The sequence below is a fragment of the Canis lupus genome, chromosome 30, assembly GCF_003254725.2.
Source record: "Canis lupus dingo isolate Sandy chromosome 30, ASM325472v2, whole genome shotgun sequence".
Lineage (NCBI taxonomy): Eukaryota > Metazoa > Chordata > Mammalia > Carnivora > Canidae > Canis > Canis lupus.
In genome coordinates, this window is record NC_064272.1 from 27690373 (window position 1) to 27717173 (window position 26801).

Consider the following 26801-nt stretch of genomic DNA (forward strand, 5'->3'; position numbering starts at 1 on the left):
TACTTCTTCTAAAAACACCCAGTTGATTCTGAGCTACAGACAGGGCTGAGGACCCTGGACCTGTCACTCCAAAAGAGAGCGGTCCTCCTGTCCTTACAACACAGTGACCTGAGGTGCTTGGCCTCTGGATCTGGAAGCCGTGGGTAATGAATGCTTAGCAGGAGGTAACTGCTATGTCTGCTTTGGGCCTGGGAGGCTCAGAGCTATAAAAGGCAAAGCTTTCTCCTTCATTTCTTAAATGCTAGTAAATCCAAGGAGTGTGTCATGGTATTTTAGCATCAACTTATCACACATGTTTGTGCTGGCTTACAGTTGAAACCTTGATGGAAAACAGGTGGGACTCCTCAAAGCTGCTGTTAAGGACTTAATGGGTTACAAAAGGATGCTAATGAAACAGTTTGAGGAGAGGAATGTTGCTGTTTCAGAGGATGTGGGGGGACCCTCTTTTCTCAGAGAGGTTTGGGCCTGCTGGGGCATCTTTCAAAGCAAAAGGCAAAGTTTCTTGCATCACTGTGGGAGGCAACAGCATCCCTAAAATGTGCTGCTTGGAGTAGCCATAGTTTAAGAAATGGAACCTTCTCTCTGACATGGCAGATGGAGTCTGAGGCTGAATTATTGGCAGGATAAAATGATTTCGGGGCCAGCTATTACTAAAGCTTTAAGATGCCTTTAGAAGTTTTTCCGCCCCAGATATGGCATCTAATCTGGGTAACGTGGCCTTCTTTGAAAGATCCCTATAACATGGATCATATTTTTGTTGTGATTATTTTAAACTTATTTTTTTCCCATGCTAAGGGTAAAATGCACCATCATGGAAAATTTAGAAAATGCAGAACAGTAACCAGTGTAAGGATGAGGAAAATTGTTGCAAAACTAATACTGCACTAGAGCTTTCAGAAACGTCATCCCCTCTAATCCTCATGAGAAACCTTGGAGGGGATGAGCTTTACTCCTGTGTTCAGATGAGAACCCTGAGGGCTCATGGATACTCAGTGGTTGGCTCAGGGCTCCCACATGGAGGTAGGAGGCCTAGCCTGGAAGTTCCTTCTCACCCTCAAAACCATAGTACATTCTGGAATATTTTTTTCCAGCCTTTCTTAGGCAAGCATTTTTTATTTTGATGTGATGTTTGGGTCCATACTTTTGAACACATAAAAAATTCAGTTTTGCTTGTGCCTGTTTTTTTCACAGAAACAGTTTTCTGGGTAGTCTTTAGCCTTGGGGCGTTCATTTGGTGGATGGTACACTACAAGAACAGGCTTTGAGGGAAATTCCTCCCAGGTGAAGTTTTGTCTTGGCAAACCTGACTGTGGATGAAACTCGTTCAAGGAAAAAAAAAAAAAAAACTCATTCAAGGGATACACCACTGTCACAGACAGGAGCCGGGGGCTGTGGGAGTGAATGCTGGCATGGTAAGGCCCACAGGAAGGAAAGAACCGGGTTTTCCCACCACTTAGAATGATTGCAGTTCAAATTATTTTTTCATAAACCACTCTCCTGATTGCCCATGAGAATAGACACTTTTGAATAAGGATTTTTAAGATTTCATTTATTTATTCATGAGAGACCCACACAGAGAGCGGCAGAGAAGACACAGGCAGAGGAAGAAGCAGGCTCCACGCAGGGACATGGGACTCGATCCTGGGTCTCCAGGATCACACCCTGGGCCGAAGACAAACACTCAACTGCTGAGCCACTGGGCGTCCCAAGATTTTTTTAATTTTTTTTAAAGATTTTATTTATTTGTGAGAGACTCAGAAAGAGAGGCAGAGATGCAGGCAGTCCTGCAGTCCCTGTACAGGACTCGATCCCAGGACCTGGGATCCTGACCTGAGCCAAAGGCAGACACTCAACCACTGAGCCACCCAGGTACCCCAGGATCTTATTTTTTGAAGAGACAGGATGACATGGAAAATAAAAACAGGGCAGCCCAGGTGGCTCAGTGGTTTAGTGCTGCCTTCGGCCCAGGGTGTGATCCTGGAAACCTGGGATCAAGTCCCACGTCAGGCTCCCTGCATGGAGCCTGCTTCTCCCTCTGCCTGTGTCTCTGCCTCTGTCTCTCATGAATAAATAAATAAAATCTTAAAGAAAAAAGAAAAAAAATGATCTGTCCACAGTTATATGCAAACCCAGAAAAGGGGAGCCAAGGGCCTGTGCCGGCTGCCTGGAGGAGGTGCCTTGGAGAGCCCCCCATGCTCGCTCTGCAGGCTGGAGCAGGCCGAGGCTGTGGGAAGCAGAGCAAACAAACACGGCAGAGAGAATCAGGCCCTGGGGACACAAGGGCAGGCCGTGGAGAGGAGGCAGGCCTGGATTCCTGGCCAGAAAGGCAGGGGCGAAGACCACATTCGTTTTAGAATCCTAAGCGGTAGTGAACATCCCCAAGCCAGGATGGTGGGAGTCGGCAAATCCTCTCATAACCTCTGTTTCAGGTGGAAAGGACAAAACCCACCTTTACGTGGTTCTGGCCAAGGCCTTGCCTTTTTCTTTACTTCGCTGTAGCTTCATTGACCTCCACTGGCCTCTGGGGGTGGATGCGTGGGGACTGCACCCAGGGACACTGCAAGGACACAGCAACCAGCTTCCCCCCACCCCCGTACAAACTGGGATTCCCTCTGTTTTCTGTCAAGGGGTGAGCTCTTTAGCTCCCGGGGCTTCCAGTGGGTGACCAGCCCCAGCTCCCCACCCAACGTCCTGAGTTTTCTCCCTTTCATACTTTGACCTGGTGCATTTTGGCTGGAGAATAAAGAAAAGAAAAATCTGAAATGCTTTCTCGGACTCTCAGGGGCCCGATTCCTACAGGGGAGAATTGAAAACAAAGCACGCTCGGACTCCAAACCCAAGTGGCAGCAATATCTCCGCTGCGAGATCTGCAGGTGAAGGACGGAGTGAGAGCGTCTGGTTCTCATTAGAATTCTTGGCAAAGCCCGTGGAGGCGCATCTGGAAAAGAAAGGGGAGGGACTGTGGGTGAGGTTTGTTGAAGAAACCCCTCTCCCCCATCACAGGTCTCTTGGCTTCGACCCCTCAAGGTCACCTGGGGCCAGCTTTCCGATCCCTCTGCGACTCCCTACATGTGCGGGTACATAATCTGAGTCCCTGGACTCTAAAGTGGAGAATCCAAATAAGGAAAACCCAGTTCGTTCTCATTTTTCTAAATGTCAGCTGAAGTTCTCCTGCGGACAATCCCACTTTCACAGATGCGGTGGATTCCAAGGGGAAGGGTCAGTAGTAAGGATCTCTTATATTTACTTGCGTGGGATTACCGTTTTCAGGGTGATCTCAGCCATTGCTTTCATCTGAGCATCACACCGTTTGCATGAAGCAGCGGATCTCTATTTTACAGATGGAGGGAAAACCCAACAAACAGAAAAAACTCTGAGTCCCAGAGAGAGTGGGGGACTCCTACATACTAAGTTTTGCAGCCAGTGGGAGCCAGAGCTGGGGGCTAAGCATCTGATTCCTGCCACCACAGCGTCTTACAGGTCACACCACGGCTCATCCCTCCTTGGAGTAGCCTCTCCCCAGCCCCCATCTCCTTCCCTTTCCTGAATGTCTCAGGTCTTAGCTTAAATGCCACTTCCTCTGGGAAGCTCTCCCTGATTGAGCCTCACCCTCACATTAAGTTAGTTCTCTCTGTCAGCACCCCGTGCACTTTCTCCTTAGGGCACTTATCACAATTTTTTTTTAACTTATCACACATTTTAATCAGATTTGTGTAATTATTTACTTAAGATCTCCTCCCTCTCTGGCAAGACAGCCCCCGAGGACAGAAAGTGTGTCCAGGCTTGTTCATCGTTGTAAGGTGAACGAGACACCACTCAGCACAGTGCCTAGGACATGATGCCCACGCCTCCCCCCCACAAAATGTTTGTGAGAGAAATGAACAAAAACTTAAAAGTTGCCCAACACAGTGGTGAAGGCTGAACCCAGGCCAGCTTCCTAACTTCCTTGGTGACCTAGTCAGGAAGGGATTTTCCAGGGAAATTGCCGGAGATTCTCAACAAGGCTGTGTGAAACCCTTTGCTAAACACTGAGAGAGGTCCCGAAAGGTTAGAGGCTGGAAGACTGAATTGTGCAGGATTTCTGCTTGTCGCCAGACTTGGGAGTATCAGGGATAAATAGACCAGGGGAGCCTACGGAAGTTAGTTCATGCCCCACGGGTCATTTCTTTTTTTTTTTTTTTTTTTTATTTATTTATTCATGAGAGAGAGAGAGAGGCAGAGACATAGAGATAGAAGCAGGCTCCATGCCAGGAGCCTGACGTGGGACTCGATCCCAAGACTTCAGGATCGCACCCTGGGCCAAAGGCAGGCACTAAACCGCTGAGCCACCCAGGCTCACTTCTAGCTCCATCCTCCTGTGTCCTGGGGGAGCCATCGCTGCTCCCTCTTCCGGTCCCTGCCCGCCACGACGGTGGCCTGGGAGAGTCTGGCACTTAGCTGGCCAGAATCAAAGGGTGACCAGAGCACACATCACCTAGTTCACATGGGCAAGCAGGCCAGAGAGAGAAGGACCGGTCTGGTAAGTGGAAGAGCTGGAGCCAGCATCCAGGACTCCTATTTGATATTCTCTCCACCGCCACTCAGCCCATCGGAGGCTGTGCCCTGACCTTGGGGAAACAAAGTCTTGAAAATGAAACATACAAAAAAGAAACATACAAAAAAGTGCAAGGTATGGTCCCAACTTCCAGAACTTACAATTTTGTCAGACAGTGAAAGAAATTTCTTGAAATGGTGACCAATGAAACCTTGCAAGTTTAGGCCATTACGCTCTATGCTGTGTATAGAAGAGACTAAGTCCTGAGAAGTCAAAGAGGAAACTTGACAAATGTACCCCCAACTCTACAATACTCTACCTTCACTAATTTTTTAAAAATATTTATTCATTTATTCATGAGATACGTAGAGAGAGAGACAGAGACACACAGAGAGAAGTAGGCTTCTCGAGGGGAGCCCAATGTGGGACTCGATCCCAGGACCCCGGGATGACGACCTGAGCCAAAGGCAGATGCTCAACCACTGAGCCACCCAGGTGCCCCTGCTTTTGGTATTTTTTAAAAGCAATCTCTACACCCAATGTGGGGCTCAAACCCACACCCCCGAGATCAAGAGCCGGGTGCTCCCCCGCCAGAGCCAGCCACGCGCCCCTGCGCTGCGTGCGACTACAGCACAGTGAGAAATGTGTGCACGTGGGGAAGTCCTCCACGGTGCCGTGAAGGGCAGTCTTTGGAGTCCGACATCTAGGCTCTGCTGCTTCCAAGCTCCACGACCTTAGGCCAGTCTTTGGGGCTCTCTTTGACTTGATCTCCTCTTCTGTACAATGGGTTGAGAAGATAGTAAAGGTACTTCCCTCGTAGGGGCGTTGGGGGAATTGCATGATGTGACAGTTGTCAGACATAAGCAGATACCCAGTCTGATTATTAAGTAGCACTAAAGCTGTATGGAGCGAGAACGGGTTATCTCAGGAAAGCAGGGGGGCTCCCGTCACAGTGGCGTTCAAACCCTGGTTCAAAGCCCCGCACGTGCAGGCTTTGTCTTTTGAAGCCACCGACAGAGGGGTCAGTCCTCTTCCTGCCCCACAGGGGAAGCCGGGTGGAAGAGCCCATTCTGCCCAGAGACGTGAGGCCCGCGACAAGGGCAGGCCCACCCTGGCTCGCAGCAAGGACTGTCATTCATCGGGCGGCCCCAGCACCAAGGACAGTGCCTCCACAGTGGGCGCTCCAGAAGCTCTGGTGGTGTGGGGGGCCGCTCTGTGCACTGAGGTGGGGCCCCCAGCTGCACAGAGCTCCAGCTGGTGTTGCGGGGACCAGGGGGTAGGGAGGGTTGTGCTGGGTTATGCTCGTTTACAGAGAAGTAGGTTTACTGGGAGGTGGGGGGGTCCAGGAGATGGGGGGGGGCGGTGAGGGCCCTGAGAAGCACGCATCCTCTCCCACAAGCTCTCCTCCCTCATCAGTGAGCAAAATCTCACTTCCTGCCGTAACTGGGAGCTGTATTACTTCCTCACTCATCCTTAAAGGACAGCAGAACATTCCCTGCCTAACCCCCCAAAGGTGCAGGAAGATAAATGGCAAAGACGAGATGTCACACGGATGCTGACTTCACTGTGACGACAGGCCAGCCCCTCCCAAGCACTAGTGCGCAGGAGCTGCCTGGCATCCTCAATGACTGAGGCCGGGCCGCAGGGACCAAATGCCATCATCGGGGCCTTCATCAACAGGCACTTGCTTCTCACAGTTCTGAAGGCTGAGAAATCCAGGATGAAAGCGCCGGCAGGTTTGCTTCCCTGTGAGGACTCTCTTCCTAGGACGGCCTCCTTCTCCTGTATCCTCAAACTCGGAAAGAGGAGCAGCTCTGGTCTCTTCCTCTTCTTCTAAGGGCACTAATGTCATCAAGGGCGCTAATCTCACCCTCATGATCCACCTACACCTTCTTACCTCCCAAAGACCCCACCTCCAAATACCATCACCCTGGGGGGGAGGGCTTCAACAATGCGAGTGGGGGTGGGGAGGAAACACATTCCGTCCTGGGAGCTTAGAAACCCTTCCCAGAGTGAACCAGGGTATTGACTGCTGACTGGTCAGTGAAGGTAAAGGGTCCTAGGCTGCCTCTTGCCCCTCACGTGCTCAGGCTCCTGGGGACTGAGAGCAGGCCCAACCAAGGGGCATGAAGGAAAGCAAGTCCAAGTGTAGTCTGTTACATTCCGCACAGGTGGGCGGGCTTGAGGGGCCAGTAAGGTCAAGGACCCTCCTTACCCTCTTCCCTTTTAGATGAATACATATGCCTGAGCAAAGAGAAGTCAACCTTGAGTACTAGATTTCATTTTTGGGGTCTTTCTCTAAATGCAAGACTCAAGAAAAACTCTGGGGCTCACTCGAATGTATAGACTTTAGGACTAAAGATGGAAAAGTCAAATAGGACTCATGATATTTAACTGATTATGTACAACAAACTTTGCAAACCACATGTCATATAAAATAACAGAAAGACTGCTTTTTTTTTTTTTTTGTCTCTTGTATCTCATGAAACAGTTTTGTTCAAACTCTTTAGGCTTATCTCAACATCACTGTCATATCACAAGAGCCACTTTGGTTCTCCCCACTGTCTCCCAGAGCCCATCACCTTTAATTACTACATTGTTTGAAAGCAAGCATTTTGTGGTTTTTTTTTTTTAAGATTTTATTTATTTATTCATGAGAGACACACACAGAGAGACAGAGTGATAAGCAGAGGGGGAAGCAGGCTCCCTGCAGGGAGCCTGATGCGGGACTCGATTCCAGGACCCCGGGATCATGACCTGAGCCAAAGGCAGACACTCAACCGCTGAGCCACCCAGGTGCCCCAAATCAAGCACTTTTTTGAATTTGTATTTCTTGTCACGGGAAATTTATTCTGAGCCACAAGTACCCACTTGCATGACCCACTGTAAGACAAACTTTCTAAGCTACAGGTATGAGTATATACAGGACTTCCATGACAGTGCCGTGGTGATCGATGATCTTTACAAAGTTTGCACAGAGGGGTGTCTGGGTGGCTCATTCGGTTAAGCATCTGACTCTTGATTTCAGCTCAGGCCATGGTCTCAGGGTCCTGGGCTCTAGCTCTGGGTCGGGCTCTGTGTTGCGGCGGGGGGGGAGTCTGCTTGGGAGTCTCTCTCTTCCTCTCTCCCACTCCCCTCCCTCAAATAAACAAATCTTTAAAAAATAAAAATAAAATAAAAAGTTCCCAGTACTCCAATCTGTGAAGACCTTGCCCAGCTGGGAGAAATTAGTACATTTCTATTCATTTCTTTGCTTCCTCAACAAATTCTGTCAAGTGATCTCCTTACCAATCTAAAAATAACATTGACAGAGTTCCTTTGGGGACTTTGTATATTCTCCAAATAGTATTTTGTTATTCAAAAATACCATCATTGAGAGAACACCCTGTAACTAAAAGCTTATCTCAGGCCACTCCCTCTTTTCTGAAGGATAATTTTAGGGAAGTGGTACATCAGCACGACCTTTGGAAAAAGTGATACTGTCTAATTACTTAAGTCCTTGTTTCCTTCCAAGAAGATTGATGATGGAACTCTCTCGATGCCATTAAGGTCTTTCAGAAGGCAGCTGCCATCAAGGGACCTCACTTCTTGACTGATGCATATTCCACCACTGCTGAGCTCCTGAGCCCAGCCTCTCACCCATCCAGTGGCTCAGGAATGTGTTCATGTTTAATCTAGACAGAGGACACCAACATGAGCTGGAGAATGTATATTTCTGGAATATTATTGGACTATGCAAAACTGTGTAAGATTTAATTTCTGGAGTCAGGCACAGAAATACCTCTGCTTGGTGCTATAGTTGTAAGATTCTGACACCAACCCCAGTGTGGGTATCCCCCCCCCCCCCACTGACCAATTCTCTGACACCAGCTGGGTGTCCTACAATTCACCTCAATTCTGACTCTGTCTACTGGGAGATAGCATCAGATGCCCCAAGTTAGGGGTTCAGCCCCACAACATTGGCATTTCCCCGACTTCAGACACCAATTGCAAATCTGGATTATCACCTGGGCCTCTGACTGACCAGCTATAGATCAGAGGTTCCCATAACTCCCTCTTTGGGTTCATTTAATTTGCTGGAGCAGCTCACAGACTCAGAGGGACTTTTCACTTCCTAGATTACCAGTTTATTATAAAAGAATAAAGTTCAGAGATGGCTCAGTGCTTCAGCATCTGCCTTCGGCCCAGGTTGTGATCCTGGAGCTCTGGGATCCAGTCCCTCATTGGACCCCCCGCAGGGAGCCTGCTTCTCCCTCTATGTCTCTGTCTCTCTATGTCTCTCATGAATAAATAAATAAAATCTTTTTTTAAAAAAAAGAATAAAATTCAGAAATAGCCAGGTGAAAGAAGTACATAGGGCAAGGTATGGGAAGGGAGTGCAGCTTCCATGCTCTCTGAGCATGTCACAGTCCCTAAAATTTCATAAATTCACCAACCCTGAAGCTTTCTGAACTCCAACCTTTTGGGGTTTTATGGAGGCTTCATTGCATAGGTGCAATTCATTAAATCATTGGCGATTGCTGATTGAACTCAATCTCCAGCCTCTCCCCCCTCCCCACCCAGGGATGAGATCAAACGTTCTAACCCTCTGATCACATGCTTGGCTACCCAGGCCACCAGTCCCCAACCTTAGGATACTCAGAGACTTTCCAAAAATCACCTCAATAACACAACAAGAGACAACTTTCTGGCTCTCAGTGCAGGAAATCCCAAGGGTTTTAGGAGCTCTGTGCCAGAAACAGGGATGAAGACCAAACAGATATTTCTTTTTATAAATCACCTTAGCACAAGTTACTTATGAAATTTTTACATAAACCTGGAAAGAAAAACTCTCTTAATTGGAAGATTATGGGCAGAATAAATACAAGTACAATTTCTATTTAAGTGCCTTCCTCTACTGAGTATTTACTGTAGGGTAAACATTATGCAAAGAATCCTAAATGCAGTATCTTGTTTATTTTCTTGTTCTAGCATCTTGTATTAAAATGTCAATTATTTATTTTCATTCTTGTTTTTCCAGTAAGGTAGTTTAAGGCTATACATTTACCGCTAGGTACTGCTTCATCTGCATCTCTCAAGTTTCGTTATGTAATCCTTCCGCAATTCTTCAGGTCTAAATATTTTATAATTTTTATTAAGACTTTGTCCTTAATCCAAAATATATTTAGGAGTATGTTTGTTTCTAACTTAATAACATTGTGGAGGGAAAATATAATTTGTGGGATTCCTGGGTGGTTCAGTGGGTTAAGTGTCCAACTCTTGATTTTTAGTTCAGGTCGTTATCTCAGAGTTGTGAGATCGAGCCCCAAGTCGGGCTCCACACTTGGGCATGGAGCCTGCTTAAAATTTTCTGTCTCTCTCTGCCCTTCCTCACCTCAAAATAAATAAATAAATATATATATATATAATTTGTATATTATAAATAATTTAAAATTTATCAAGGCTTCCTTTGCTAAAATGGTCAACTTGCTTGAAAAGGATCTATATCCTCCATTCAAAGGCAGGCTTCCATACATACTGATCCATACCGGGTCAGGTTTACTGAATTAGCTCTTCATATCCTACATACCTTTCCTCTTTTTTGGTTGCTTGATCTATCAACTCCTGATAAAAGTATAGTAAAAATATTTTACTAGGGATCCCTGGGTGGCGCAGCGGTTTGGCGCCTGCCTTTGGCCCAGGGCGTGATCCTGGAGACCCGGGATCGAATCCCACGTCGGGCTCCCGGTGCATGGAGCCTGCTTCTCCCTCTGCCTGTGTCTCTGCGCCTCTCTCTCTCTCTCTGTGACTATCATAAATAAATAAAAAAAAATATTTTACTATAAATATGAATTAATCAACTCCCATAATCAACTTATAAATGTACTCATGTTAAGCACACCCAAATTCATAATTGTTATATATTCTTAATGGGATGTTGCTTTTATAATTAAGTATTATCTTGGCTTATTCTTCATAATGCTTTGATCTTAAATTTTATTTGGTCTCACATAAATATTGCTGGACATATACATTAATTTCCTGAACTTGCCATAGCAAATTATCACAAACTAGGTGGCTTAAACCAATTGAAATTTATTCTCTCACAGCTCTGGAGACGAAATGTCAGAAACCAAGGCATTGGCAGGGCAGTGCTCCCTCCAAATCCTGGAGGAGAGGCCCCTTCCTGCTTCTTCAGCTCCTGGTAACCCCCGCAATCCAAGGTTGTGGCACTATCACTCCAGTTCCCGCCTTCACTGCCACGTGGCTGTCTTCCTCTGGGTCCGTGTCTCTCCCCTTGTTCTCAGGGCACCAGTCACATTGGATTAAGACTCTGACATCATAATAACGAATGATATCTGCAATGGCTGCCTCCGAATAAAGTCACATTCTGGGGTGCTGGCAGCTGGGACTTATTGGGGGGGTCACAATTCAACCATAACAATTTTTTTTGGTCTGCGCTGGCTGGATCTATCTTTTGCCAATGTCTATTTTCCATCTTTTTTTTGTGGTTTTGCTTTAGGTATACCTCAGAAATTCGTTTACCCTAATCTAATAGTCTCTTGATGGGTAATCTATTTACATTTATTATAGTAACTAATATATTCTAATACATTTCTGCCATATTTTGTTTCTATTTACCATCCCCCCTCTTTTTTTTTTTTTTGTCTCCTTCCAGTTGTCTTAACTCAGACTCCCCCCCCCTCCCAAAAAAAAAAAGCAGAGTCTGAGATAAGGGCTTGTCTGTAGCTTGTTTATTTTAGGAAATGATTCAAGGGGTAGGAGCAGAGGAGGGGGCTGGGAAGAGTGAAAGGAGGGTGAAGAGAAAGCCAATCGCCATCCCCCTGGGACCTGGGTGGGGGGGAGGGCTACAGAATCCATCACAGTTGTGCCCACAGATGTGTGAATGTTTTTTGAATGCAGCTGTGTCATTTTCACTTCCTCTCTCTAGGTCATAGGTGGCGGGCATGTGTCTGGAGCAGAGGGTATTCCTCACAGCAGAACCACCACCTTGGCTGTCGGCCATTTAACTTTCACACAATCCTAGGGGGCACTTTATCACCTCTGTTTTAGAACAAACTGAAGCTCAGAGAGGTGAAATCACTTGCCCCAAGTCATATGGCTAAAACCTGATGGAGCCAGGAGTCAGACTCTGGTCTGTTTGATTCCACAGCCATTTCTCTTGACCAGGAGCTCCACCGCCCTGCATGGCCCTGGGTGTGCCCTGAGGCTAGCCCTCCTGTACTTGAGTTTCAGTGTCATTTATTGCAGTCTCATCAGGGCAGATGTCCACAAAGAGAAACAACAACACAACCACACTACTACATGGTCTCTGTGTGGCTTTGAACCCATCTCTGTCCAAACAGGAGTGTTCTAGAGAGACTGGGAATGACGGAAGCCAAGAGATGTCTTAACCTCTATTCAAAGAACTTCTGTTTTTGTGTTTTGTTTGCTTTTGGCCCACAGCTCTATCCACTCCCCAAAGAGTATGGTTTTCTAAGTAAATCAGGTAATTATTGACTAAGGCAGGGGCTACTGTGATTGAGAAATTAGCCATGTCTGTTTTTCTTCTGCAGACTCACTGGAAAAGAATGTGAGGTATTCTCATCTCTTCCTCTCCAGGGGCCCTTGTGTTTTGCAGGGCCAGGCTTCTCTTGCCCCCAGGGGGCAAGTTAGAGGCCTTTCTTAGATTGTCTAAGCGTCTGGAGACTTAACACTAATTCTTAGAGATAGAGAGGGCTGGGGAGGGACCCAGGGCTCAGAGGTCATTGAGGCCTGGCAGGACGCATGAGTGCAGGGCCTCTACCCGGCACCCTGGGGGTGGCAGGGCTCTGGGAGTGGCTAAGATGGGGGGAGGGACATGGCTAGGACTGACAACACCCCCCCGCCCCACCCCATGGCCTTCGATTCGGGGAGCAGCAGGATTCAACTGGCCACCAGGGCTTGGACAATGAGCAACTTAACACTGACCAGAACGGATCCGATCAAGGTTCTGCCAAGGTTCTTGGAATCCCCAAAGTTCTAGAATCCTCAAGACCTCAGAGTTCTGTGTGGCAGGAGAGCGAAGGCCCTGAAAAGTGGCTGAGATTGACTTTTCTGAGGGTCTTGTAGGTGGGTCTTAGTATGACTTAATTTAATTTACAAAATCCGCAAAATGTGTCATGGAACACATTCCCAAGTGTCGTGGACTATTTATATCAGTTACACTAATAATGACCAAATCCTGAAGGGAATTTTTCTAACATACTCGGTAAAACAGGTCTTAGTTGTTGTTGTTGTTGTTGTTGTTGTTGTTGTTGTTTAATCCTTTGGAAATGGCTGATCAATAATTGACAGGCTATAATGATTCTAAGCCCTTCTACTGGTAAAAATATCTGCTACCCTGGTAATTTAAATTCCAAATTACCTCCAGATGAGGCTTTAAAAACACCCTGTGATTAAATCCACACCAAATGGAGTTTCTGTGGGAACCTTTGCTGACTCTGAGGACAGCCTGAGTTTGTGGAAGGCTGGGATCTGGACTGGGCTAGAAATGAAACTTGGGGCCCCGAGAACCTCATCTACAGGACTCGGCCAGGGAGCCATTAGCCCTGGAGGCTGGCCCAGAGCTGAACAACCTTTACCTGGAAATGCCTTAGGAGGAGGCACTGGGAAACCTCTCTAGAAGCTCACAACTTGTCTCACCTGCTCTTATTAGACCATAGAGGTAGGACTCGGGGGTGGGGGCCACCGGGCAGGAGGCTGGGCCCAAGGGTTGGGAGCAGCTGCCTACATCTGTCTGTGCGTCTCTACAGCCGGTGAGTGCCAGACAGGCTGTATATGTGTCTCTCTGACACTGCAGATGTGTCTCTACACGTGTGTGTCTGTGGGGTCAGGGATGCATTGAATCAAGTCATAGTTTTCTAAGCCAGGTGGTTCACAGGACAGGACAGGTGGCCCAACTTCTCAGTGGGGAAGCCACCTCCGGAGGCACAGACCACCTGCAGCCCAGCTGGGGTCGGGGGTGGCTGTGGGCAAGGAAGACAGGGCGGAGCAGTCTGGAACTTCTGCTTGGCTGAGGGGGAGGAGGAGGAAGGAGCAGGGCAGAGGGCGAGCAGTGAGCAGCACATCCTCAGCAAGGGGCTGGGGAAGCCCAGCAGCCACAGGGAGGCCAAAGGGCTCTCAAAATATGACCTCCAGTTTCTAGGAGAGGAGCTGGGCTTCAAAGGTGTCCCCTTCCCTGCACGGTCACATTATCCCCTCCTTCCCAGTCCTGCCACCAGGAATATGGGGGGAACATCTTTATTTTCCGGTAACTGCTTTGCTTAGGCTCGGGGCTGGGCATTTTCCACTTGCAATCTCTGTGCGCTTGCTCACTGTGACCTGTGCTTTTTTCCCCCCTATCCTAAAGACCAGGAAACTGAGGCTCAGAGGGAGTAGGTGGGTTGCTCAAGGTAACAGGCTGATGGGTGTCAGCTGAGGCGAACCTGTGTATGCTGAAGGCCAGAGTAGAGGTATCACTTGACAGTCATCTACCTCTGGGCTGCCCTCTCTCTGCTGTGAATACCCCCCTGCCCCCCCCCCCCCCCGCCACACACACACACACACAGACACAGTCAGGCCCTTGATGGAGGGTGACAGCCCAGATGGCCAGGGTATCCACATGACAGTTGTCTCTGTTTATGATATACACACAAAACAACAACAACAACACAATATTAGACCTAGTGAAAGCCATGCTTTTACACCCTTCTCTTCTTTCTGGGTATGATGAGGCAGTCGGGGGCCAGGGAGCCTCTAATTAGCATAGTGTTAAGAACATGAACTTTGGAATCAGCCTGGAACCTGAATCTCCGTTTATGAGCTCTGGGTCACTGGATGAGTCACTCAACTTTTCCAAGCTCATTTCTTCATCTGAAAAATGGGATAATAGTATTTACCTCCTTGGCTACTGTGTGGATTAAATGAGGCAAAGCGTATGTGTGCACAGCATTTGGCAGCCAATAACCACCCAATAACTGGAAGCTCTAATTATTCCTAATAATAATGGTGGTGGCAACAAAACCAACCAAAGCAGCTGGATGATCACAAAAAACAAGGTGAGCTGGGTTCTATGCAGAGACAAGGTTGTGACATCTGTGTTGTTGACAAAACCAGAGCAAAAGAGGATGTTGAGTAGCCTGCTGCCTGGCCTCAAAGAGGGAAGGGGCAGATGTCGGGGACCCCTAACCTTGAAGTGGAAAGTTCTGGCATTGATCTGGATGCATGGCCTAATTTTCACCTCTTCTGCTCTCAGAGTTTTAATGGGGCACGCTGAGTGCTGGGCATTGACATAGATAGGACAAGTGTGACCCACACTATGGGCTGGAAGCCAATACTGGGAGGGAATGCAACTGGCACCAGGTGCCACAGTGTGTCTGCTCTTTGTCCCGACACCTGTCAGCTGGGAATTCTGCATGTCATCAGTGCAGCGGGGTATGACCAGCCCAGAGTAAGACCCTACTATAGACCAGCAGTGGCGTCTGTCAATGCCAGTGTGTCTCAAGGGGGGATGCATTTTTAGTGGTTTACTGTCTTGACTACCAAAAAAGATTCATGAAAATTGTGAAAAAAATATATTAAAACAATGTATAGAAAGTATGAAGGTAAAACAGTAAATGGATATATATATAACTTTTTTTTTTATTCTGGAAGTTTTCAAAGACAGAAGTAGTATGAATGGCATAGTGAATCCGCATGAGCTCACGACTTGCCTTCGACCACCAGAATAGTGTGTGCATGGGAGTCCCAATTAAAGCAACGTGGCTTTAACATCTTCCCAGTGAGTTAATGAGCTCCAGTGATCCCTGTAGTGCAAATATGTTAAATTTCCTGATTATCCAAGTGCCTGAAATTACTCCCCATCTCCTTTCCCAACTGCCTTGAGCATCACAATCTGAATGAAGTAAGAAAGAGCGAAGTTAATTTACCCCAAATCATCCAGGAAGCTTAAGCAGTGCCTGAAACATGGGTATTCCATAAGAATTGAAGTAAAATAATAATGCTAGAACAAGAGCTCCTGTGTATTGTGCACTTACTATGTGCTTGCTCACTGAATTCTCACACCAGGCTGTACCACGTATCCTATCTTCATCCCTGTTTTACCAATGAGGAAGTTGGACACAAAGTTCATCCACTTACCTAACCTCACACAGAGCAGAGCAAGGACTTTGACCCAAGCATTGAGGACTCCAGCATCTGTCTTCTTAGCCAGCACACCAGGGGGGCTCCAAATCAGGTGACCCCTGCACCAAAGCCCGACACGGGCAAAATGAGTGCTGCTGGGAAAGATGAGGATGGAGAGAAAGCCGCTTGTACGGAGCACTGCTGTGGGACCAGGCGCTGTGCTAACTGCTCCCCTGTAATGTCCTCACAAACCCCTGCCACGGAGCTGGGATCGCTCAGGAGGCGATGACACTAGCACTCTTCCAGATGAGGCACCCTCCTGGCTTCCTCAGTGCCAGGCCTTGGGTGAGATCCCGTATTTTTTTTGGGGGGGGGGGCACCCTATTTGCAACTATGCATAGAAAAAATTCAGAAAAACTATCCACCAAATATCAACAAGTGCTTACCCTCACCCGCCCACAGTAGAAGGGTAAGGGGAGGGGGGCTATAGGGTTTTTCTTTTCTTTTTTGTTAATCTCAACTTTCTAATCTCTCTACAATAAATTCTTTGTGTTACAGAGAGTAGGGGAGGAAAAAAGGGGGAAAAAAGAAAAAAAGAAAGGGAGAGAAAATGGCACTCCAAAGCTGGCGTCAGCAGGCCGGAGCTGGGGCTGGGGTGGGCATGAGGGCAGGAGGCGAAGCGGTTGGGAGAGTAGGGCAACATGAGATGGGCAGCCCCAGGGGATGGCAGGCTCAGGTTAGGCCCAGACTGGCTTTAAAGGTCATGGTGCATGGGTGCACACGTCCTCATAGGACCCGGGGGCCCCCAGAGGGCACAGCAAGTCAGCCCGTGTAAAAATACGCAGTATGGCCAGCTAAGGTTTCTGGGGGGGCCGCTGCCATGGGAAGCAGCCACCTCGCCCTTGGAGGCCTCCAGGCCCACGCTCCCTTGGCAGGTCCTCTCACAGCCCCAGAGCCGGGGCTGTTTGTTCTCAAACGCTGCATCTTTGGGATTAAAAATAACCCTTGGGCTTGGCTGCCTTCTCCCTGCCCTGGGGGCAGAGATGGGCCATGCTCCCAGTCTGGGCATTTTCCGCCGGGATGGCGCTGTGACCCACCAGACCCTGCCCGCTTAGCCACCCTCCGTCAGGAACGCTTGATGGACAGGGAAAGGAAGGGACTTGCAGGGTCTACCAGGAAGGAAAGTAACCTCCCCAGAAGAGCAACACGGATGCCACCAAGATCACAACGGAGCTTTCCTAAGAGAAATGACAGGCCCCTTATGGGCCACGCGGGGCCATACGGGTGTCAGTTCTGCTGCAGCGTGGAGAACATTCGAAGAGGGCATGGGCCTGGCCGGCCCCCACAGATGTGCGCCAGTTTAAACTCCAGCAAGAGGGGCGCATGGGGGGCTCAGTGGTGCAGCGCCTGCCTTCGGCTCAGGTCCTGATCCAGAGGTCCTGGGATCGGGTCCCACATCAGGTTCCCCGCAGGGAGCCTGCTCTCCCTCTGCCTGTGTCTCTGCCTCTCTCTCTCTCTCTCTCTCTCTGTCTGTCTCTCTCTCTCTCTCATGAATAGATAAATACATCTTTAAAAGAAAGAAAAAAAAGTCCATCATGAGCAATACTCCTTTCAGATGAAAAAGTGGTGCGACCAAAGATCCCTGTTACGATGTCCGGGAGGGCTGGTGCTGGTGACTGCAGGTAAGGCCACCTTCGGGTGGGCGAGGTTACTGTGATTTTAAAATCTCACACACACAGGCCTTCCTCCGTTCTGATCCTTAGTCCCAAGGCTGAGGATCCCCGGGGGAGCCTAGCTCATCTGCTCTGCAGCTGGGGAGCCTCAGAGAGGACAAGGCCTCTGGGGAGGCGCGGTGGCGGCGATTAGAACCCTAGCTCCCTCCCCCTCGGGGGACTCTGGGAGCTTCTTGGCTCTCCTTAGGTGGGGGCAGAGAGCCCACCTCTGGAGATCTGGAGGAGGGGGCTGCAGGGACAGCCAAGGACACACCTCGTGGCCTCACCCCACCTCACAGGTGATGGGGGAGAGCCGCTGCTGGAGCACCCCATCCCACACTCGGGGTGACCAAGAGGGAGTTCACTCACCTGGAGTTCCAAGTGCAATCGTTTGTGATGCTGCCAGAAGCGCTGTGTTGAGAAATCGGGCATGATAGACTGTTGACGTGTGCCATCGGTGCCAGGTTGGGACGGGAGGAGACATGCGTTTCAAGTGTTGGCCGTCCCTGCCTTGTCCCCACCTGGAATCCCACAGCAAGGGTAATGAGGCAGTGTCCCCGTGGGGGAGGGATCAGGGGGGCCAGACCACAACCAGACGCTTCGTGCCTTGATACCAAGACAGCTGCTTAGACAGCCCGATGCCTTGACGCCTCGAGTGGATGGCGCAGAACCTGAGTCCCCTTCGCATCAGAGAGATGGAGTCCCAGCTCACCCACTGCCCACTGAGACACCTAGGCGAACACCGAGGGAAAGGCCTGGAAGCGAGGCATCACACGAGGGGAGAGAGCAGTCAGGACTCCACAGCCGTGCCTATCTTTAGCCACTGATGTTTTCTGGAGAATCCGTGTGGAGAAGGAATGGGGTGTGCAAGAAGGCGAGCAAGTGCTCCGAGGGGTGGAGCCGCAGGAGCCCCTTGGACGAGTGGGAGAGTTCCACCTGCTCTTGGGAGGTGGCTCTCCTGGCCCCTGAGAATTTCTGGATGGGGAGGAAGAATGACTCTTAGGTGGGTAGGACAACTCCCAGAGCCCCAGCCCTTGGGGATGTCATGGGGAGAGCGGGGAGGCTGAGTAGCAGGTGTGAGGCCTAGCAGCGTCCCTGCCTGCGCCACCACCGTTGCCACGCACCCCGGCCCAGCCTGGCTTCCCTGGTCCTTCCCCAGCACGGCCACCTGCAACTTCAGCACACTTCTTTGCTTCTCTTGCTTTCCTTTCTCAAGGCCCCAAACTCACTCCTCATGCCTTTAACATGATGCCCTCAGCTCCTTTTTTATTGTAAGGACCACGCTAGGGCCCCTGTGGCCTTTCTCTTTCCTCTTATGCCCCACATTCACCTGCTCCCTCCCGCCACTGTGGTGGAAGGCTGTCCCCTCTGTTCCAAGGAGAGCCCCCCACCCAACTGGGTCTTCCATCCCATCAGCCCGCTGTTCCCTCCTCCAGGACTTTCCAGCTCTGTCTCTCCACAGACACCACCCTGCTTCAGAGAGCTCCCCTGGCAGGCTGTCGCCTTGCACCTGGGGCCTTTGGAGCCACCTACCAAGAGCTCCCTTCCCTTCGTTGCCAAATACAACATGTCTCTGGCTTGATAAGTTGGTTGGCTGCTTGCTCGCTTGGTTGATTGATTAATTGCTGCCAAAGCCACCTCCACCTTCCTGCCCCTGACTCTGCCTCGGAGCCTCAGCACAAAGGGTTCCTTATCTCCACCCCTGGGCGCTGGCCAGCCCTGGAGTCTCTTCCCTCCAGCCCACAGACGACTCACCTGCCTCTTCCCCACGGTTCCCATGCTCCGCGTGACCTCAGGCCCCCAGATGTTCCTGGAATTCTGAGCGTGACTCAGAATGGACATCTGTCACTCCACACTGAGGCTGCCTCAGCTTGTCACAAAGCCTCTGTTTCCTGAGTCAAATGGTGATAATCACACCTGCCTCACAGGGTAAAGACGAAATAGAATAATAACTGTAAAATGCTTAGCATGGTGCCAGACAACATTAAGTGTTCAATAAATAATAATAATTGTGAATTATCTTAGCTCATGCATACCTCTGGTTATGGGCAGCCCAGTCCCCCAGAAGGTAGCCTCTTCACCGCCGGACGTCACTCTGATTTTGAGCAAGCTTTTCCCTTATTGCTTTAACAGATATGACCTAGCACAATATTCCAAGCACCCTCCCAGTGCTTTACAAATTTTAACTATTGTGACCCTTATGACAACACTATGAGGTATCCCTAATTTATAGATAAGGCAACAGAGGCACAGAGAGACTAAGTAACTTGCCCGAGGTCACAGAGCTGGCGAGTGGCAGAGCCAGGAACTGAACCCAGGCAGTCTGACTCCAGAATTCTTGGTTCACACTGTACACAGCTGTCTGTTGGGTCACGTTTAATTAAAAGGACATAAACTAGCCCCTGCTCATGGGAGTGCTCTGAAGTAACACAGAACGGTTCCCAGACCGACTTCATTCAAGTCCGGGCACTGCTTTGTATTTATCTTTGTTTCTTCATTCATTAAAAAAGCACTTAGGGAAATTCTAGTATGTTCCTGGCCATATGGTGCCCTGAGACCCTGGGGTGAGCAGGGCAGGCCGTGCCTCTCGCAGCGCTCCTAGTGTCTTTTGGCAGCTGACAGTGCCTGGCACCCAGTGGAGTTCTGGGGACCAGAGTGGGCTCAGTCTCTGCATAAAAGCCCCCAGCTCTGGGGGGGCCCAGGGATCCCTTTACCCAGAGGGCTTATGGCAGGAGCACAACGGTCCATGGAAAGCGCAAGTTCAGTAGAGATGCCTTGAAGCCTCACGTGCAACCAGGGATCTTTGAAGATCAGTGTTGGTCAGGCTTGTTTAGCGATGGGGCGGGGGGGATCACTTACATTCTAGAGAGGTCCCTGAGCGGAGCCAAGTTCCAGCACGCTGATGGCCTCACCAACTCACTGGGCCCTGGGGAAACCTCCTGGGAGACACTGGACTCCCTCCCCACTTGCTTCTGGATCAGCCAGCCCAGGGATGGCCCCTCCCTCTCCAGGCCTGCTCTCAGGGCATCCCCCCCCCCCCCGAATCTCTCAGCCACGCTGAGACAAAGGTGAGGTGGAAGAAACAACGGACCCCAGGCTTGGAGAAGCTTGGGGTAATGGGCTAAGGTGACCCAGTATCAGTAGGACTCATTGAGCCAAACAGAAGCGGGAAGAGGGCTCCACTTACATAGGAAGCTTGACTCGCAGCCCGAGGGACTTCCTTTCTTATTATGAGGACGGAGCAAATTCCTCAACATCAGTTTCAAACTGGGCCTGATCCCCTGGCATGGCTGCATGGCTCGGCAGGGTCTGACCTGGAACCTTCCAGACTTCATCTATTCCCACTCTCTCCTTCCTGCTGCCCCAGCCACACTGGTCTCCTCAAGTCCCCAGGAGCTCACCTGGCCCTTCCTGACCACTTCTCCTACCAGGAAGACTCTTCTCCCTGGTCTCAGGGTGCCCCTTCCTTCTCAACATCCTACTCAGATTTCACGCTCTCAATGATGTCTTCTCTGAGCAGTCTAAACCTACGACCGGGCTCCAGCCGCCTCTACCTGCTTGTTCTGGTCTATGTTCTACATAGGGTTAAAGTATAATTTTTAAAAGTGAAAAACATGGCTCTCACACAAAAATAGAATAGATACATGTCAAAGATTTGTTAACTTAGGGGCACCTGGGTGGCTCAGTGGTTGCGTGTCTGCCTTTGGCTCAGGTCGTGATCCCAGAGTCTTGGGATCGAGTCCCGCATTGGGCTCCCCTCAGGCAGCCTGCTTCTCCCTCTGCCTCTCTCTCTGCCTCTCTCATTAATAAATAAAATCTTTAAAAAACTTTTTTTGTTAACTTGTTAATGAAGGAACCAGTAAGATCACTTAGTGCTGGTTCCAAGAGCATTTGAGGATTGTGTATGGGCATCAAAATAAACAAAAATGCTGTAGGATCTCTAGGTTAGGTACAAACACATCTACCGTTGTGCAGGATTGTACAGCCATAGCCTTTGAGATAATCTTTCTATGGGCTTGCAACGTACAAGTTAACATATACCTTTGGTGTCTGAGTTTTAATCAACTAGCAAGGAGGTAAGTCGAACACAGGGGAGTCCTCTGGAGCATTAAGTGATTGTTGTGTGGTGCTATTCATCAAAGCCCACGTATGACTTTCAAAGGACAGAGTGTACTCTCTTTTGCCTCTCTTGAAGTTCTGGATAATTTTTCTCAGCAATAGTATGCATCTCTATCTGAGGTTGTCTTGTGTATCATTTACTTCTCACCAGCCTCAACCTACTAGCATAAAAGCTCCAAGAAGGCGTAAGCTCTGTCAACCTTGATGATCACCAAGTAGAATCTTGGTGTCCCCGGATTCTACTTCAGTCCCAGGGGCAAAGTAAGTGTTTAATAAATATTTGTTGAGTAAAGAAAATAAGATATAATCAAAAGTTGTGCTTGGAGCCAGAATGTAGAATAGAACCTAGAAGGTGCTGGGGGTGCCAGGAACGGGGAATTATTGTTCAGTGGGAAAGAGGTTCAGTTTGGGATGACGAAAAAACTCTGGAGATGGACGCTGGTAAGGGTTGCACAGCAATGTGAATGTACTTAACGCCACTGAGCTGTACCCTTAAAAATTGTTAAAATGGTAGGTTTTATGCTACATATACTTTACCACAAAAAATTACATAATTTTAATGGCAGCCTCTTGTCAAAGACTTGTGCTCTGCCGACACTGCCCTGAGCACCTTCTGTATATATAAATCCTGTATTTCCCCACAACTCTGTGCCTCGGCATTTTTCACTATTTTCCTAGCCTAAGAAAAGGAATGAGGTCGAGAGAAGGAAAACAACTTGCCCAAAGTCACACACCTAGTTGATGGTAGAGTTGGAATTTGAGACCAGACAGACTGTGCTCCTAACCATGGGTACACTTAGGGTCCAGGTTATCCATCCTGTGTGACTCTCTAAGAAGGAGCAATCTCCTTGTCTAGAGAAGTCAAGGAAGCCTTCCTGGAGGAGCTAGAGTGTCAGGCAGGAGCTATCACACAGAGGAGCCAGGTCAACTTGCCCTCTACTGTGGCTGCTCTACCTGACTCATTCCTGACTCCAGCTCACTGATGCTAGTTCTCTTCCCCTAAAACCCAGAGCCTCCCCAAAGCAGAGTGTTGTGGGCGGGCTCAGGAGCGGCCAGGATGCAGGCGCAGCCTGTGCCTCTTCCCTTGCTTCTGGTATAGGGATAATGAGCAGAACTCGGTGAACAGAGTGGCCAGCACCTGCGTTCAAACCGTGGCTCCCCCACCCCAAGCCCGCCCCCGTTCCTCTACAGCTGCACGATGAGATTGCCCTGTGCGCTGCTGGGCCCCAAGGCCCAGGGTCAGGCAGGCAGCACTTAAATACTTTATTAGCCAGACAATACCCTGCATCTGGTCCAGCCCAGCAGCCCACCAGCGCCACACCTGCTTCTAGGGCCTGAGGGAGAAACGTTGACGTGTGCTCCAGAGTGTGGGTTATCCTTCTCTTTCTGACCCAAGCCAAAGAGGCGATTTCCCTGCAGATGGTTCCAAACTGGAGCTCTCAAAATCTTGATCCTGCTACTGTAGCCATTGGACTGCATGGACCTGCCCCTGGACCCTGAATCAGACGGGTCCTACCCATGGAGAACGCAGGCTAGTCTGAACCCCAAGCACACATTCTAGGACAAGGAAAGGAGCGCGGGGGCATGGCTGTGATGGCAAGGTATGTGGTGTTTCTGTGTGCACAGAGGTGCGGGATGCCCCCATCCTAAACGGTAGTGCCTTCTCAGCCACTCTCCCCTGCAAGGTGCAACCCACCCCACACGGCTCCCTGACCACCAACCACTAGTGGCCGGCCTGGAAGGGGGTTCTCTGGGGATTGAGGAGGAAGATTCCAGAGCTCCCACAAGAGTGATTATTTGCTTAGTCATGTAAGCACGCTCTCCCCCGGGCAGGCGAGGGGCCGAGGGGGGCATCTCTCTTCTGCAGGCTCCAGGCAGGGCTCATCCCAGACCCTGAGACCCTGACCTGGGAGCCACCTGGGCGCCCTCCCACCAGCTTTTAAAGAAGGGTGTTGAGCAAGCAATGTCCTGGAGGCAGAGCTGGTAAAACGAAATCTTTATGGGTCAAATCTTATCTCCCCCCCACCCCCCCCCCGATGATACAATGGTTCTTTCTCTCAAGTATAACTAGGGAAGCTGGCAAAGACAGAGGGTATCGTCTGCCAATTCTGTTTGCTTAAAAGAAGGCAAATTGGGCTTTTGGGAGCTGGGAAAGCATTTTATGGCCCCAGCAAGATGCAGCCCCTCCCTTGGGGGCCCGCTGGGGCTTGCACCCTGGGCAGACGCGGGAGTTGGGTGAGGAGACGGCCCCTAGCAGGGACAGGGACGGGCCTGGTGGCCGGCACGGGTCAGGCCCACCTTCCACAGCTCTCCTCTCTCCTCTGTCCTCGCCTCAGTCTTGCAGCTGAGAAGCTGAGGTTCAGAGTCGAGGTCCTTATTGGCTTCTTTAGACCAGAAAACCAGGCCAAGTCCTCTGCACTCTCTTTTCCTTGAGGTCACAGGAGAAAGGCCTGCTTGCCCTGCCCGTCGCCCGCTCCCACCCGCCTTGGGGACCAGCTGGTTAGTGGCTCACTGGGGCTGGGTTGCTAGTAAATCCCCAGGAAGCGCCCCAGTACGCTGGAGGAATGTGTGAGTGTTTGGGGGGGGATGTCTTCTGAGCACTGGAAATCCCAAGGAGGCTGGGAGGCTGGAGCCCGGGGAGGGAGGAGTGTCCCTGAGCTGATAGCCGTGGGCCTGGTGCTCTGACACCTGGCCGCTCAGTCCACAGAGCTGGGGGTGCTCCCGGGGAGGACGGACCAAAGGGCAAGGCACCCAGCTCTGCTCCGGGCACAAGACCAAGCCCTGCAGGTGCTTAACCATCCCCGGAGAGCGATGCCGGGCCACCTGCAGGCCCGAGGACTGTGACTGTGACGTGAGCTCCTGTGGGATGGCTGCCCCCCACCCCCCCCAGGCTTTCTATCTGAAGTTGGGCCAGGAGACCTGAGTTTTCCACTCAGAACGAGCATTCGGTGCCAGTCCTCTGTCTGTCCTTGGCCAGCCTCTCCTTGGATGGACACCGTGGCCCATGAGGGAATCGGTTCACAGGTCTTGTACCCCAGTCGCTGTGGCCTTACTCTCTGCATGAAGAGGTTCCTGGGTGCACACCTGTCCACCTGCTGGGCTCCCCCTCAGCCTAGGCCTCCCTCAGCAGTCAGAGCCTTGGTCACAGGCCTCAAGGGTTTCTCTCATCACACAAAATGCAAGCACAACTGGGGAAGAGGCCTGTTGACTCTTGGGCTCAGGAAAGACATGTGTTCTAGAAAGCCAAGGTCAGAGGCAAGCAGGGCCCCTTTGTTGGGTTAAATGCTCTGCTGCCACTGTCCTAGCATTCTTTTTTTTTTTCTTTAAGATTATTTATTGGAGAGAGAACTTGAGAGCAGGGGAGGGGCAGAGGTGGAGGGAGAGGGATAGGCAGACTCAGCTGGGTCCCGATGTGGGGCTCCATCTCACGACCCTGAGATCCTGCCCTGAGCCGAAGCTAGGAGTGGGACACTTAACCAAATGAGCCACCCCGGCACCCCCATCCTGACATTCTTAATAATTGTATCTTCCAATTTGTGTTTTGCAAGTGAAGCCCAAAGGACGATGAGGAAAGCCCGTGGGCAGAGGAGACACGCAGGCACCGAGGAGCCTAGCAATGTGCACGGGCCTGTTCCCTGCTGTTCCACATGCACAGAGCATTCCAGCTGCCCTGTGAGCACAGAATTCGGGGGGACAACACATGGGAACCCAGCAAGACCCAGTGCAAGGGCAAGATAAGCATGTTCTGTCTCTGACACTGAAAATGCCAAGAGGCCACGCTTTCAAATCAAATGAGAAAGGAGGCAATGGTGGTCTAAGAAGAGGGAACCTCTAAGCAGGTGGTTCCTCTCTTTTCTCGCTCAGGTTTCTTCCCTGTAGGAACCAACCACGTAGGCTAAGAATGACCCGATGATTTGGCGATTCCACAGACCAACTAACGACTCTTACTTGCATGTAACACTGGCATTGCACGCTATAAAAACCAGTAAGATGGACACAAATAATTTAGATTCTTAATTTCTCTTTACCTAGAATGACATTAAATAGCAAAAACAAACTCTCAAGACTATACAAGAGGTAGACACTGAAAGAAAGGAAAATCTTTGTATTTTTGTTCCCTTAATGGTCCTTTTTCCTGCTTTTTGAGCAAGGGGTCCCTTGTTTTCATTTCGAAGGAGGCTTGGCAGTTTACGGAACCGACTCTGGAAGCAAAGCTGAGGTCAAAAATCTTGCCTGGTGCTGAGGCAACCTTGGGCAACTCTTCACTCATTTGAGTTCTAGTTCCGCATCTGGAAAGTAGAGGAAGAACTTCAGAGCTGTGGAGGGTTACGGTGAGTGATAGGACAGCCGCACCTTGTTGACCCCTGGAGCTGGACAAGGTGCTGTGCTAAGTGCTTCACTGCTCCATCTCCTTTCTTCCCCAGAGCAGCCCTGTCAGCGGGGGTATCAGCCGCTATGCTGGGCTCCCGTGGTGTTTGGGCCCAGCTGGCACGCGTGCTCTCTGCTGCTGCTGTACCCAGCTCTGTCCTGGGGACCATCATGGTATTACGTGTACAGTTTGGTGGGACGGTCTCATATCCTTTCTTAGCCACAGGGCAGGTCTGTGACCCCACAAGCTCGGTCAGCTCTGTCTCCCAGATCTGTGTTCGTGAGAGGCCATACCCCCCACCCCCAACTGGATGCAGTCTTGGTTGGTTCTAGCTTCTGGGATCTCGGAGTATACCTCAGGGGCCTGAAGTCTCTGAGACCCAATTTCTGCATCAGCTCCCCTCATTCTGTGAGCCACCTACATCCAGCCCCCAAGTCGGCCTTTGTTTAAGTGAACCAGGGTCTGCTTCTGATGCCAACTCAAAACCCCTAAATGCTTACTCCTCCTCAGTTTCCAGATAAGGATACCAGGCTCAGAGAAGTAAAGCAATCTGCTCCATGCCCCACAGTAAGTGAGTAGCAGAGCCAGCATTTGAACCCAATAATGTCAGGATGCAGGATGCTCACCTTCTGTCTCTAATATAAGGTGCCCCGTGCAATGCCCTGAATGGACGCTCCCTTCTACCCAATCGTGATACAGTAGCTGCTGTGCCAGGCTCATTGCCTCTCAGCAACCTCCACCTTTAGTGCCCTCAGCTCACAGATCTTTGTTCTGTGGGTCCCTAACAGAAGAGGCAGGAGGGGAATAGGGCAGGAGGCTCTAGGCCTGCACCAGCGTGGGAAGCTAACCCTGCCTCCAGCAGAGGAGGCCTTGTCTGAACTGTCTTAAAGTGGAATGTTACAGGCTCAAGCCCTCTCTTTAGGGCACCAGGGGCTGTAGAGGA

General features: G+C 50.1%; 2 long non-coding RNA genes across 8 annotated transcripts; one reads left to right on the plus strand and one right to left on the minus strand.

The window, feature by feature from the left end:
• Positions 1-1169: 1169 nt before the first annotated feature.
• On the minus strand, positions 1170-19506 carry LOC112675813 (uncharacterized). Of its 5 annotated transcripts, none has more exons than XR_003146085.3 (5): positions 19407-19506; positions 19126-19287; positions 17740-17891; positions 15674-15810; positions 1170-2938 (listed from the first exon to the last, which is right to left on the minus strand). It is a non-coding gene; the product is annotated as an uncharacterized LOC112675813 (long non-coding RNA). The 5 variants fall into 5 exon arrangements; XR_004810661.2 differs by having other exon boundaries at positions 19126-19291; positions 19407-19499; XR_007407482.1 differs by having other exon boundaries at positions 15674-15813; positions 19126-19291; positions 19407-19499.
• Positions 14459-19386, plus strand: LOC112675812 (uncharacterized). 3 transcript variants are annotated; one of them, XR_004810658.2, is made up of 5 exons: positions 14459-14592; positions 15602-16003; positions 17274-17340; positions 17670-17910; positions 17989-19386. It is a non-coding gene; the product is annotated as an uncharacterized LOC112675812 (long non-coding RNA). The 3 variants fall into 3 exon arrangements; XR_003146083.3 differs by having other exon boundaries at positions 17993-19386; XR_004810657.2 differs by having other exon boundaries at positions 17670-19386.
• Positions 19507-26801: the final 7295 nt, after the last annotated feature.